Source organism: Ovis aries, chromosome 3 (genome assembly GCF_016772045.2).
Source record: "Ovis aries strain OAR_USU_Benz2616 breed Rambouillet chromosome 3, ARS-UI_Ramb_v3.0, whole genome shotgun sequence".
Taxonomy (NCBI): domain Eukaryota; kingdom Metazoa; phylum Chordata; class Mammalia; order Artiodactyla; family Bovidae; genus Ovis; species Ovis aries.
Window position 1 is genome coordinate 216,737,752 of NC_056056.1, and position 13,325 is coordinate 216,751,076.

The 13,325-nt window shown below is 48.6% G+C and overlaps 1 non-coding gene across 1 annotated transcript; it reads left to right on the forward strand.

Moving 5' to 3' along the window:
- Positions 1-12,519: 12,519 nt before the first annotated feature.
- TRNAG-CCC (transfer RNA glycine (anticodon CCC)) lies at positions 12,520-12,592 on the forward strand. Its single transcript has one exon. It is a non-coding gene; the product is annotated as a tRNA-Gly (tRNA).
- Positions 12,593-13,325: the final 733 nt, after the last annotated feature.

Genomic DNA, 13,325 nt, shown 5'->3' on the forward strand with positions numbered 1-13,325 from the left:
ATAAGGATCCACCTGCCAATGTAGGGGATATGGGTTTGATCCCTGGTCCGAGAAGATTTCACTTGCAGCAGGGCAACTAAGCTCGTGTGCCACAACTACTGAGCCCCAGTATGGCAACTACTGAAGCCTGTGCCCCGCATCAAGAGAAGCCACCGTGGTGAGGAGCCTGGGCACTGCAACGAGGAGCAGCCGCCACCCTGCAGCTAAAGAGGGCCCGTGCACAAGACCCAGGGCAGCCAGAAATAATGAATTAATCTAAAAATAAAGGTGGGATCAGACAGATCTCTCCAGGGAGTCCTCTCTCCTGAGCACCCTATTCATGGCTCCCACAGGGACTGAGTGTCACGGTCGCCTCAAACACCGAAGAGCCAAATGGAACTCAGCTTCCCCAAAGGCTTTTCCCCCGTACGTTCCATCCTGTTGATGATGCCTCATCTTCCCAATCACAACAGCTGGAAATCTGAGAGTCATCCTCGAAAATTCCCTAATAGTAGCTACCATTACTGATCATCACCTACTGTATACCAGGGTTATGGTCCAACCACCCAGGGTCCAAATTCCAGATTCCAAGTTGCTAATCACATGACCCTAGATGTGTTCAGCTCAGCATTTGTAAAGTGGGGATGACAACTCCAACCTCAAAGCATTGGCTGGATGTGGGTATTAAACGAGACCCGTGAAGCAGTGGGCACAGAGCTGGGCACCCAGTAGTCAGTGCTACCTGCTGTGGACATCTGCACCTGCTCTTCTCAGCATCCCCTAGTGGGTACACCCAGCTTCCGAGGTGGCCCTGCATGGCTAAGCCAATGCGTACATACATGGCCTGGTCAGGGCAATAGCTTCAGGGATGGAAAAGTGGCCCAATTTAGGCTTTAGTTCAGTTCAGTCCCTCAGTTGTGTCCAACTCTTTGCGACCCATGAATTGCAGCATGCCAGGCCTCCCTGTCCATCACCAACTCCTGGAGTTCACTCAAACTCACATCCATTGAGTCGGTGATGCCATCCAGCCATCTCATCCTGGGTCGTCCCCTTCTCCTGCCCCCAATCTCTCCCAGCATCAGAGTCTTTTCCAATGAGTCAACTCTTCGCATGAGGTGGCCAAAGTATTGGAGTTTCAGCTTCAGCATCAGTCCTTCCAAAGAATACCCAGGACTGATCTCCTTTAGGATGGACTGGTTGGATCTCTTTGCAGTCCAAGGGACTCTCAAGAGTCTTTTCCAACACCACAGTTCAAAAGCATCAATTCTTCAGTGCTCAGCTTTCTTCACAGTCCAACTCTCACATCCATACATGACTACTGGAAGAATCATAGCCTTGACTAGACGGACCTTTGTTGGCAAAGTAATGTCTCTGCTTTTTAATATGTTATCCAGGTTGGTCATGATACAGAATAAATTGCCAGAAGCTCCTAGAAAGAAGTTCTTGGGGATACTTCCGTAATGGTCCAGTGGCTAAGACTCCACACTCTCAATGCAGGAGGTCCAGGTTTGATCCCTGGTCAAAGAACTGCGTGCCACAGCTAGATTCCATATGCCCCAACTGAGAGTCCACACACCACAACTAAAGATCACATATGCCGAAATGAAGATCGAAGATTCTGCATGCCACCACTAAGACCTGGTGCGGTCAAATAAACAAATATTAACCAAAAAAGTTCTTGGGAATTCCCTGGCAGTCCAGTGGTTAGGACTCCATGCTTTCACTGCCGAGGGCCTGGGTTCAATTCCTGGTCAGAGAACTAAGATCCTGCAAACTTCACGTTGCAGCCAAAAAAAAAGTTATTTTCCTTAATAAAAAAGAACTTCTCCATCCACTACTAGAAAAAATACAGGGGTGTGTGTGGAGCATATAGCTTATAGCACTGGCTGCTATATGGAGCCTCTGCTAAAACACAACCAGGGACTTCCCTAATGGTCCATTGGCTGAGACTCTGCACACCCAATCTAGGCGTCTGGGGTTCGATCCCTGCTCAGGGAACTATATCCTACATGCTGCAGCTAAGACCTGGTACAGCCAAATTAAAAAGGAAAAAACAAAAAACCCCACAGCCAGGATTTCTCAACTACGTGTGCCCTTTTGTTAAAGACATGTTGGGGCTTCCCTGGTGGTCCTGTGGTTAAGAATCTGCCTTGCAATGCAAGGGACACCAGTTCAATTCCAGGTCCATGAGGATCCCACATGCCTGGGAGGAACGAAGCCCGGGTGCCACAACTATGAGCCCTCGAGCTGCAACTCCTGAAGCACTCACCCTAGAGCCTCTGACCCAGAAGAAAGGCCACCTGGGCCCCAAGCCTCTGCTGTGTCCACATCAGGCCTTTTGGCTATATGATCTCTCCGCAATCTGAACAGTATTTGGGAAGGGTTTCTTCCCACATTCCAGTCTATGAGATTGGAGGTGGGGAGCCTAGGATTTCGGGAGGTTAAGGGTAGAATTGCTGAAAGGCTGGGAACCGCTTCCAGCCGGATTAATGACCAGGGAGGGCTCTACCAGCCTTCTCGTGGCGCAGCGCTGCCCCCTAGTGGGAGAGCCAGAACCCGCCTTGCTTGCTCCCTTCTTTCCTTGCTCTTCCTTCTCGCCGGACACCAACCCAGGATATGAGCCAGATGATACAAATACAGGTCACAGAATGGAAAAGCAAATGTATAAAAATTAGAATTTCGGAAAATGATAAAAGAAAACCAATCTCAGGAAGTAACACACCATGATGAAGGCGATGCTGGGGACATGTCAAAGTGTTGAAGGCACAGCGGGGTAGAGGAAGTGAAGTTTCCAAAGCTCCTGCTGGAGGTGCGGGAGCTCCGAGAGAAGCATGAACAGGGGACATACCTCTGGAGCGTCTCTCTTGTTTACACGGAGGGGCTGGGCCTCACTTTTGGGTCTCCAGTGGTCTGCCCCGGGCCTGGGCACACTCACTAAATCCTTGATGAATTATATTGACCTGGGCACATAGTAACTCACCCTTCCTTGGATGACTGGTCTCCCTGGCCTCTAACTTGTAATAACAGTAGTAGATGTTGGAAGGCAGTACCCTGACCTGGAAGGAGGCTAATGTGAAGTTGCCACTCTGTTCTGAAGACTTGGAAACGGGGTCCTCAAATACGCACAGGAATTTGATATATGATAAACTGGCATTGGGGGAAAGAAGGATTGTTTTATAAATATCAGACAGTCGTTTCAAAAAAAGATTAATGACAATCCCTCTCTCGTTCCTTGTAACAAAATGAACTCACCACAGACATAAGATTTTTAAAAAGTACAGTTTGGCCAGTCTTTTCTGTCTCTGAGTGGCTGTACAGTGGAAGAGGGGGGTCAGTGCAGGGGGAAAGTTAAGCTGAATAAACTCTCAGGTCTAACCCTCAGCCCAGCGACCCTCAGCCCTCCACACCCACTGCTGCTGCTGCTGCTGCTAAGTCGCTTCAGTCATATCTGACTCTCTGCGACCCCATAGATGGCAGCCCACCAGGCTCCTCTGTCCCTGGGATTCTCCAGGCAAGAATACTGGAGTGGGTTGCCATTTCCTTCTCCAATGCATGCATGCATGCTAAATTGCTTCAGTCGTGTCTGACTCTGTGCGACCCCATGGACAGCAGACCACCAGGCTCCCCTGTCCACGGAATTCTCTGGCAAGAATACTGGAGTGGGTTTTTCCTTCTCCATCCACACCCACCTGCTTCCTGTGATACTTTGCCCTTGACTGGAATAATCTTGGCTCTCACTTCTTCAACTCTAGCTGCCCCACCATGCCTGGATTTTCTTCTGGGACTCCCGGGAGGCGGGGTTGGGGGCCCTGTAGGTCCCAGCACCCCCCGGGAGTCCACCTGGGCTCCCAGGCTGTACCAAGAACTTCGGCTTCAGTCCCCTTCCTGAGCTGTGGAGGTATTTACCCTGGCTTTGAGCACAGCTGTGCTGTTCTGGTTTCCTCGTTCTATATTTTAAGGTTTGATGCTTTGTGATTACAGCTGGGAAGATACGTCAGAGAGGGTACCCATCCTGACTCCGGAAGGCAATCATACTTTCTCTCTGAATCCCTTTCCTTTCCATCTCGGATGAGAAAGCCTTGTGAGGCTTTGACAGACTCGGCAGGATACAGGAGCCCAACGGGTCATGTAGATGAATGAACATCCATGGAGAAGATGACAGGGAGCAGCGTGGATTGGCGTGCAGGGGGAGCTCAAACTCTGAGCCCAGTGCTTCCAGATCTTCTAAACATTTAAGCCGAACTAGAAAGCTGTCTTTTATATTTGTCTGTATCTTACAAAGCTTGATGTGAAGCAAGAACACGTCTTGGTCCAGCCCAGCACGGGGACTTCCAGTTTGCCCCTTGTGGAGGTGGAAGCTACGTGCTTGTTCAATCGCTAAGTTGTGAAGCTGTAGTCAAGGAAGGTATAGTCAGTCTGAATGGGGCCTCATCTGTAAAATGGGTACACTGAGAGAATTCCCTTGTGATCCAGGGGTTAAGAATCTGCCTTCCAACAAAAGAGGCACAGGTTCCATCCCTGATTGGAGAACTAAGATCCCACATGCAGCAGGGCAACTCGAGTCACATCATCCCAAGTGAAGAAAGATCCCATACGATGCAACTAAGACCCAAGGCAGTAAAATAAACAGATATTTAAAAATTGTTGTACACACATATGATGGAATATTATCTAGCAGTTCAGTTCAGTTCAGTTCAATTGCTCAGTCGTGTCCGACTCTTTGAGACCCTATGAATTCAGCACGCCAGGCCTCCCTGTCCATCATCAACCCCTGGAGTTCACTCAAACTCACGTCCATCCAGCCATCTCATCCTCTGTCATCCCCTTCTCCTCCTGCCCCAGTCCCTCCCAGCATCAGAGTCTTTTCCAATGAGTCAACTCTTCGCATGAGGTGGCCAAAGTATTGGAGTTTCAGCTTCAGCATCAATCCTTCCAAAGAACACCCAGGACTGATCTCCTTTAGAATGCACTGGTTGGATCTCCTTGCAGTCCAAGGGACTCTCAAGAGTTTTCTCCAACACCACAGTTCAAAAGCATCAATTCTTCAGTGCTCAGCTTTCTTCACAGTCCAACTCTCACATCCATACATGACTACTGGAAGAACCATAGCCTTGACTAGACTGACCTTTGTTGGCAAAGTAATGTCTCTGCTTTTCAATATGCTATCTAGGTTGGTCATAACTTTCCTTCCAAGGAGTAAGTGTCTTTTCATTTCATGGCTGAAATCACCATCTGCAGTGATTTTGGAGCCCCCCCAAAATAAAGTCTGACACTGTTTCCACTGTTTCCCCATCTATTTCCCAAGTGATGGGACCAGATGCCATGATCTTTGTTTTCTGAATGTTGAGCTTTAAGCCAACTTTTTCACTCTCCTCTTTCACTTTCATCAAGAGGCTCTTTAGCTCCTCTTCACTTTCTGCCATAAGGGTGGTATCATCTGCATATCTGAGGTTATTGATACTTCTCCTGGCAATCTTAATTCCAGCTTGTGCTTCCTCCAGCCCAGCGTTTCTCATGATGTACTCTGCATATAAGTTAAATATGCAGGGTGACAATATACAGCCTTGACGCACTCCTTTTCCTATTTGGAACCAGTCTATTGTTCCATGTCCAGTTCTAACTGTTGCTCCCTGACCTGCATACAGATTTCTCAGGAGGCAGGTCAGGTAGCAGTAAAATGGAATAAACTGATATGACAACATGGATTAAGCTTAAAATAATTTTTAAAAAGTGGGTTCACTAGTGCAGTGCCCTGACAGGCTGCAGTCAATCCATGGGGGTGAAGGATGTAAAGGGAAGCAGCTGCCACTCCCCGAGCAACTGTGGGCTGCTCACTGCACTCACTCTCCCTGTCTCTCTCCCACATCCTGGAACTCCCCGAGGTGCACAAGTGGAAAGTGGGGAGCTGGGATCTGGGCTCTGAGCCCACACATCTTCTGCCCTCAGGCCCCTACTCCTGGTGCCTGCCAAAGAGAGGTATTCAATGAACAAGCCTCCATTCCCTTTGCCCATTTCAGCACCACCTGGCACAATGTGGGCAGCAAAGATTTCACAGGACAATGGGGGAAACACCTGTCCAGGGATATCAGGTTCTAGTCTGGTAAATATAGAATCGATGACATCTGAAGATAGCAAATCCCATGAGGATGGAGTTGGCTCTCAAAGAATGATTTCCAAATCCCCGGCCACTTATATCACAGAGTCTTCATTGATCTGGTTATAGTCAACGTCTCCATCATCCCGGGTAATAAGAGCATCTACACTTTCACTACACCCTGAGTCTCCCTGGGTAGGCAGGGGAGGGTTGGTGGGCTGGGCTGGGCTTCCTGTCTTGTTGCTGTTCAGTCTCTAAGGCACATAGAACTCTTTGTGAGCCCCAAGGACTGCAGCACACCCGGATTTCCTGTCCTTCATTGTCTCCCAGAGTTTGCTCTGAAGAGCAAGAAGAGTCTGGGGGAGCTGATCTGAAGGGCAGATGCCCAAGGGGCCTTACTCTTTCCCTCCTAAAACTAATGTTCTCTAGAACAGGAGGGTCAGGGGAGATATAAAAGTTCCCTTGGTCTTCCAGCTGGGAAAGTCACCAATTAGGCTTATGTGGGTCACAACATTATTTCCTTAAAGAGCAAAGTAGGGCAGCCTCGAAGAGTTGGAAGAGTACACATTTTGGAGTAAGACAGACCTGGGTTCCGCAGTGAGCCTCTCAGCTGCCTGGCTTGGTGTCTTAGGGAAACACCTGAACCTTTCTCTGCTTTGCTTATCATCATCATGACAATCATGCTGACCAACATGGACTTTTGACATAAACAACATTTGTAAAGTACTTAGCCACGTGTCTGGCACACAACAGATGCTTCATAAAGGCACATGTAGGGTCTGCTGCCATTTTGGTGTTTCCCCCGCACCAATCTAGCCCTCAGGGAATGATGCCTAAGATCCCAGATGCCACACACATTATTGCTCCTAAATCTTAGCCTCCTCAAGGCCCCTATCTGGGTCCCTCCCTTTCCTAGATGTTCCAGGGGTCCATGGTCTCCCCAGTATTGATGGGGCTCCCTCTGTCATGGGAGATCTTCCTTTACCTGAGTGGATACTCTAGACCCCAGAAAACTGCCTTCTTTTAGAAACATGGGAAGCTTGGAAGAGGCACTTGAATAGGTTGGAGCAGGGGAAGCAACAGGCATTACTCAGGCAGGACCCCAAAGCCATGGTTGACCCTCTGTCTCACTCCCCCATCAACAAACTGTGGCCCTACCTCCGAATACTTCCTGGATCCGACCACACCCCTCCACACTGCTGCCCCCTGGTCCGAACCCCTGTCCTCTCTCCCCTGGGGCTTTGCAGCAGCCTCTTGATCAGTCACCCTGCTTTAGCCCTTCAGCCTTCCATTAGTCTCCAGTCAGACAGATCCTGTGAAAATAGAATTCAGGGACCTCTTTCTCCAAGATGACACCAAAAGTGAAGAAGAAAGCCCCTGCCCTCCCAGAGCTGACGTGAAAACAGACTTTGAAGGTCAGCAAGGCGGTGCTGAAATGCATCCAAAGACATACACACAAAAGAAAATCCACGTCACCCACCTTCCAGAGGACAGAGGCACCACGGCTCCAGTGCGAGCCTCAATATTCTCGGAAGTACACCTCCAGGAGGACCAAGCTTGACCGCTATGCCAGCACCACATCCCCCGGGCCACTGGATCCGCCGTGAAAGAGAAGACAGCAACACGCTCATGTTCTTTATGGAGGTCAAGGCCATCAACACAGGTATCAGACAGGCTGGGAAGATGCTTTTATGACATCACCTAGCCAGGCCAACACCCTGATGGGGTCTGACAGAGAGAAGAAGGCATATAGGTTCGACAGGCCTCATAATGCTTTGGGTGGTGCCAACAAATTGTATCATGTAAACTAAGTCCAGTTGGCTAATTCTAAGTATAATATTTTTTTTAAAACCACAGACAAACTAATGGATGTCAGATCCCATCACTACTTTACTCCAAATCCTCTGGCAGCTCGTATCTCAGATGGTCTCCTCTCCCCTGCCCAGGATAAGGACCTCCTGTCTTGCCTCTTCTTCAGCTCTTGCTCACTCTATTCCCCCAGGCACTGGCCTCCTCCCCGCCTGCTCCTAGGATAGACTAAGGGCCCACCTGAGGGCCAACACCTGGAATGCCCTTCCTGCAGGTCCTACTCAGGTCCTCTTATCAGACAGGCTCTCCAGCAACATTCCAGGTATAAAAGGAGCTCCTTTCTCTCCACCCTCATGCATTATTTTCCCCCCAATTCTTATCACTTCCTTTTACATCTGCCCCAGTGGGAAGATGAGGCCTTGATCTCGTCATCGGCCACTCGTGTGGCAGTGCAGGGCACCTTGTTGTTCATTCATTCAGTATGTCTGACTCTGTGCGACCCCATGGACTGCAGCACACCAGGCTTCCCTGTCCTTCACTATCTCCTGGAGCTTCCTCAGACTCATGTCCATTGAGTCAGTGATGCCATCCAACCATCTCATCTTCTGTTGCCCTTTCTCCTCCTGCCCTCAATCTTTCCCAGCATCAGGGTCTTTTCCAGTGAGTCAGCTCTTCGCGTGAGGTGGTCAAAGTACTAGAGCTTCAGTTTCAGCATTCGTCCTTCCAATGAATATTCAGGGTTGATTTTCTTTAGGATTGACAGAGACCCCAAGCAACAATTTGTGCAAGAATAATTGGATGGGTGGGCAACTGCTCTGTGGGTGCCCACCCCTTCCTGCTCAGTTCAGTTCAGTTCATTTCAGTCACTCAGTTGTGTCCGACTCTTTGCGACCCCATGAATCGCAGCACACCAGGCCTCCCTGTCCATCACCAACTCCTGGAGTTTACACAAACTCACGTCCATTGAGTCGGTGATGCCATCCAGCCATCTTATCCTCTGTCATCCCCTTCTCCTCCTGCCCCCAATCCCTCCCAGCATCAGAGTCTTTTCCAATGAGTCAACTCTTCGCATGAGGTGGCCAGAGTATTGGAGTTTCAGTTTCAGCATCAATCCTTCCAAAGAACACCCAGGACTGATCTCTTTTAGAATGGACTGGTTGGATCTTCTTGCAGTCCAAGGGACTCTCAAGAGTCTTCTCCAACACCACAGTTCAAAAGCATCAAGTCTTCAACACTCAGCTTTCTTCACAGTCCAACCCTCACATCCATACATGACCACTGGAAAAACCATAGCCTTGACTAGATAGACCTTTGCTGGCAAAGTAATGTCTCTGCTTTTCAATATGCTATCTAGGTTGGTCATAACTTTCCTTCCAAGGAGTAAGTGTCTTTTCATTTCATGGCTGCAATCACCATCTGTAGTGATTTTGGAGCCCCAAAAAATAAAGTGTGACACTGTTTCCACTGTTTCCCCATCTATTTCCCATGAAGTGATGGGACCAGATGCCATGATCTTCATTTTCTGAATGTTGAGCTTTAAGCCAACTTTTTCACTCTCCTCTTTCACTTTCATCAAGAGGCCCTTTAGCTCCTCTTCACTTTCTGCCATAAGGGTGGTGTCATCTGCATATCTGAGGTTATTAATATTTCTCCTGGCAATCTTGATTCCAGCTTGTGCTTCATCCAGCCCAGCATTTCTCATGATGTATTCTGCATAGAAGTTAAATAAGCAGGGTGACAATATACAGCCTTGACGTACTCCTTTTCCTATTTGGAACCAGTCTGTTGTTCCATGTCCAGTTCTAACTGTTGCTTCCTGACCTGCATACAGGTTTCTCAAGAAGCAGGTCAGGTGGTCTGGTATTCCCATCTCTTTCAGAATTTTCCACAGTTTATTGTGATCCACACAGTCAAAGGCTTTGGCATAGTCAATAAAGCAGAAATAGATGTTTTTCTGGAACTCTCTTGCTTTTTCGATGATCCAGTGGATGTTGGCAATTTGATCTCTGGTTCCTCTGCCTTTTCTAAAACCAGCTTGAACATCTGGAAGTTTACAGTTCACGTTTTGCTGAAGCCTGGCTTGGAGAATTTTGAGCATTACTTTACTAGTGTGAGAGATGAGTGCAATTGTGCGGTAGTTTGAGCATTCTTTGGCATTGCCTTTCTTTGGAATTGGAATGAAAACTGACATTTTCCAGTCCTGTGGCCACTGCTGAGTTTTCCAAACTTGCTGGCATATTGAGTGCAGCACTTTCACAGCATCATCTTTCAGGATTTGAAATAGCTCGACTGGAATTCCATCACCTCCACTAGCTTTGTTCATAGTGATGCTTTCTAAGGCTCACTTGACTTCACATTCCAGGATGTCTGGCTCTATGTGAATGATCACACCATCGTGATTATCTGGGTCGTGAAGATCTTTTTTGTATAGTTCTTCTGTGTATTCTTGCCACCTCTTCTTAATATCTTCTGCTTCTGTTAGGTCCATACCATTTCTGTCCTTTATCGAGCCCATCTTTGCATGAAATGTTCCCTTGGTATCTCTAATTTTTTTAAAGAGATCTCTAGTCTTTCCCATTCTGTTGTTTTCATGTATTTTCTTGGACTGATTGCTGAGGAAGGCTTTCTTATCTCTCCTTGCTATTCTCTGGAACTCTGCATTCTGATGCTTATATGTTTCCTTTTCTCCTTTGCTTTTCGCTTCTCTTCTTTTCACAGCTATTTGTAAGGCCTCCCCAGACAGCCATTTTGCTTTTTTGCATTTCTTTTCCATGGGGATGGTCTTGATCCCTGTCTCCTGTACAATGTCATGAACCTCCATCCATAGTTCATCAGGCACTCAGTCCCTTAAATCTATTTCTCATTTCCACTGTATAATCATAAGGGATTTGATTTAGGTCATACCTGAATGGTCTACTGGTTTCCCCTACTTTCTTCAATTTCAGTCTGAATTTGGCAATAAGGAGTTCATGATCTGAGCCACAGTCAGCTCCTGGTCTTGTTTTTGCTGACTGTATAGCGTTTCTCCATCTTTGGCTGCAAAGAATATAATCAATCTGATTTCGGTGTTGACCATCTGGTGATGTGCATGTGTAGAGTCTTCTCTTGTGTTGCTGGAAGAGGGTGTTTGCTATGACCAGTGTGTGCTCTTGGCAAAACTCTCTTAGCCTTTGCCCTGCTTCATTCCATACTCCAAGGCTAAATTTGCCTGTTACTCCAGGTGTTTCTTGACTTCCTACTTTTGCATTCCAGTCCCCTATAATGAAAAGGACATCTTTTGGGGGTGTTCTAAAAGGTCTTGTAGGTCTTCATAGAATCATTCAACTTCAGCTTCTTCAGTGTTACTGGTTGGGGCATAGGCTTGGGTTACCGTGATATTGAATGGTTTGCCTTGGAAATGAACAGAGATCATTCTGTTGTTTTTGAGATTGCATCCAAGTACTGCATTTGTTGACCATGATGGCTACTCCATTTCTTCTGAGGGATTCCTGCCCGCAGTAGTAGATATAATGGTCATCTGAGTTAAATTCACCATTCCAGTCCGTTTTAGTTTACTGATTCCTAGAATGTCTACGTTCACTCTTGCCCTGTCCTGTTTGACCACTTCTAATTAGCCTTGATTCATGAACCTAACATTCCAGGTTTCTATGCAGTATTGCTCTTTACAGCATCGGACCTTGCTTCTATCACCAGTCATATCCACAACTGGGTGTTGGTTTTGCTTTGGCCCCATCCCTTCATTCTTTCTGGAGTTATTTCTCCACTGATCTCCAGTAGCATATTGGGCACCCACCGACCTGGGGAGTTCCTCTTTCAGTATCCTATCATTTCTGCCTTTTCATACTGTTCATGGGGTTCTCAAGGCAAGAATACTGAAGTGGTTTGCCATTCCCTTCTCCAGTGGACCACATTCTGTCAGACCTCTCCACCATGACCCATCCGTCTTGAGTGGCCCCTCACGGCATGGCTTAGTTTCACTGAGTTAAGACAAGGCTGTGGTCCGTGTGATCAGATTGGCTAGTTTTCTGTGATTATGGTTTCAGTGTGTCTGCCCTCTGATGCCCTCTCCCAACACCTACCATCTTACTTGGGTTTCTCTTACCTTGGATGTGGGGTATCTCTTCACGGCTGCTCCAGCAAGGCACAGCTGCAGCTCCTTACCTTGGACGAAGTCGCCCCTCCTGACCTTGAATGTGGAGTAGCTCCTCTCAGCCCTCTTGCGCCCGCGCAGCCGCCGCTCCTTGGACGTGGCCTTGCTCCTCTTGGCTGCCGCCCCTGACCTGGACGTGGGTTAGCTCGTCTCGGCCGGTGCCCCTGACCTTGGACACCTTCCTGCTAGATGCCTTTTAATCCTCACAAAGGCTGAGAGGGGCTGAGAGGGGTTAGGAAAGTTGCCAGAGGGCAGGCTGCTCTCTTTAAAGTAGAGCTGAATTTGGAGCAGGTTGGGCCTGATTCCAAAGCCTACCTCTTCCCCTCCCCTTCTGAGATGCTGAGCTGGGAAAAAGGGGAAAGAGGGCTGACAGATTCCATAAGGACATGGCTCTTGCCCTCAAATCTGATGAGAGACTAAAAGTAATGGAGAAATTAAAAAGCAGTGCCTAGCAAATAACAGGAGCCAGTAAACATGTTTGTGGACTTCCCTGGTGGTCCAGCGGCTAAGATTCTGCACTCCCAATGCAGGGGGCCCAGGTTCCATTCCTGGTCAGGGAATTAGATCCTACAAGTCACAACTAAGAATTGGCATTCAGCAACAAATATCCTGAGCGCCCCAACTAAGACCCGGATTAGCCCCCCCCCTCCAAAAAAAAAAAAACACCCCAAACAACACATTTCCTTGAAGGAGTGAAGCCCTAACTGGGATGTGCAAACAGTTCTGTGGGACTCAAAGGAGACACCTAGGTGTGTTGGATAGGGGCGCGGAATGAGCTGGAGACTTCTAGAGGGGATGTTTGAGGAGGACCTTGGATGGTAGGTCTTTAACAGCGGTAACAGCACGGAAGGATAAAAAATGAGCAATCTGGAAGACCTTTAAAAGCCACGATAGGGAACATCGTTAGTGCTAAACCTCCCCAGGGACCCTCCACGGCTCCAGCCCGAGATCAGCAAACAGCGCTGGGGCATGACAGGTTACAGGGCTGACAGGAGGTTGGGGGACCAGCCCGCACAGCGGCTGATCCAGCCCACACAACGCTTTCCCCCTCTCCCCCACCGGGCCCTCTGGGCGGGGACCAAATGGCCTGGCCAGGCCCACCCTTGGGTGACGTCACGCATAGAGGCGGGACTCAGGACTGTGGGGCGGGGCCCCGAGAGGGGGCGGGGCCCGATGCGGCTCCTGGCCCCACCCTGAGAGAGGCCTAGGCAGGGGAGACCGGAAGTCCTCCAGCCACCGTCTGCCTCCCGGCTCCCTTCGGTTCCTCCTCTCAGGTCCGGGCGCAAGGTCGTG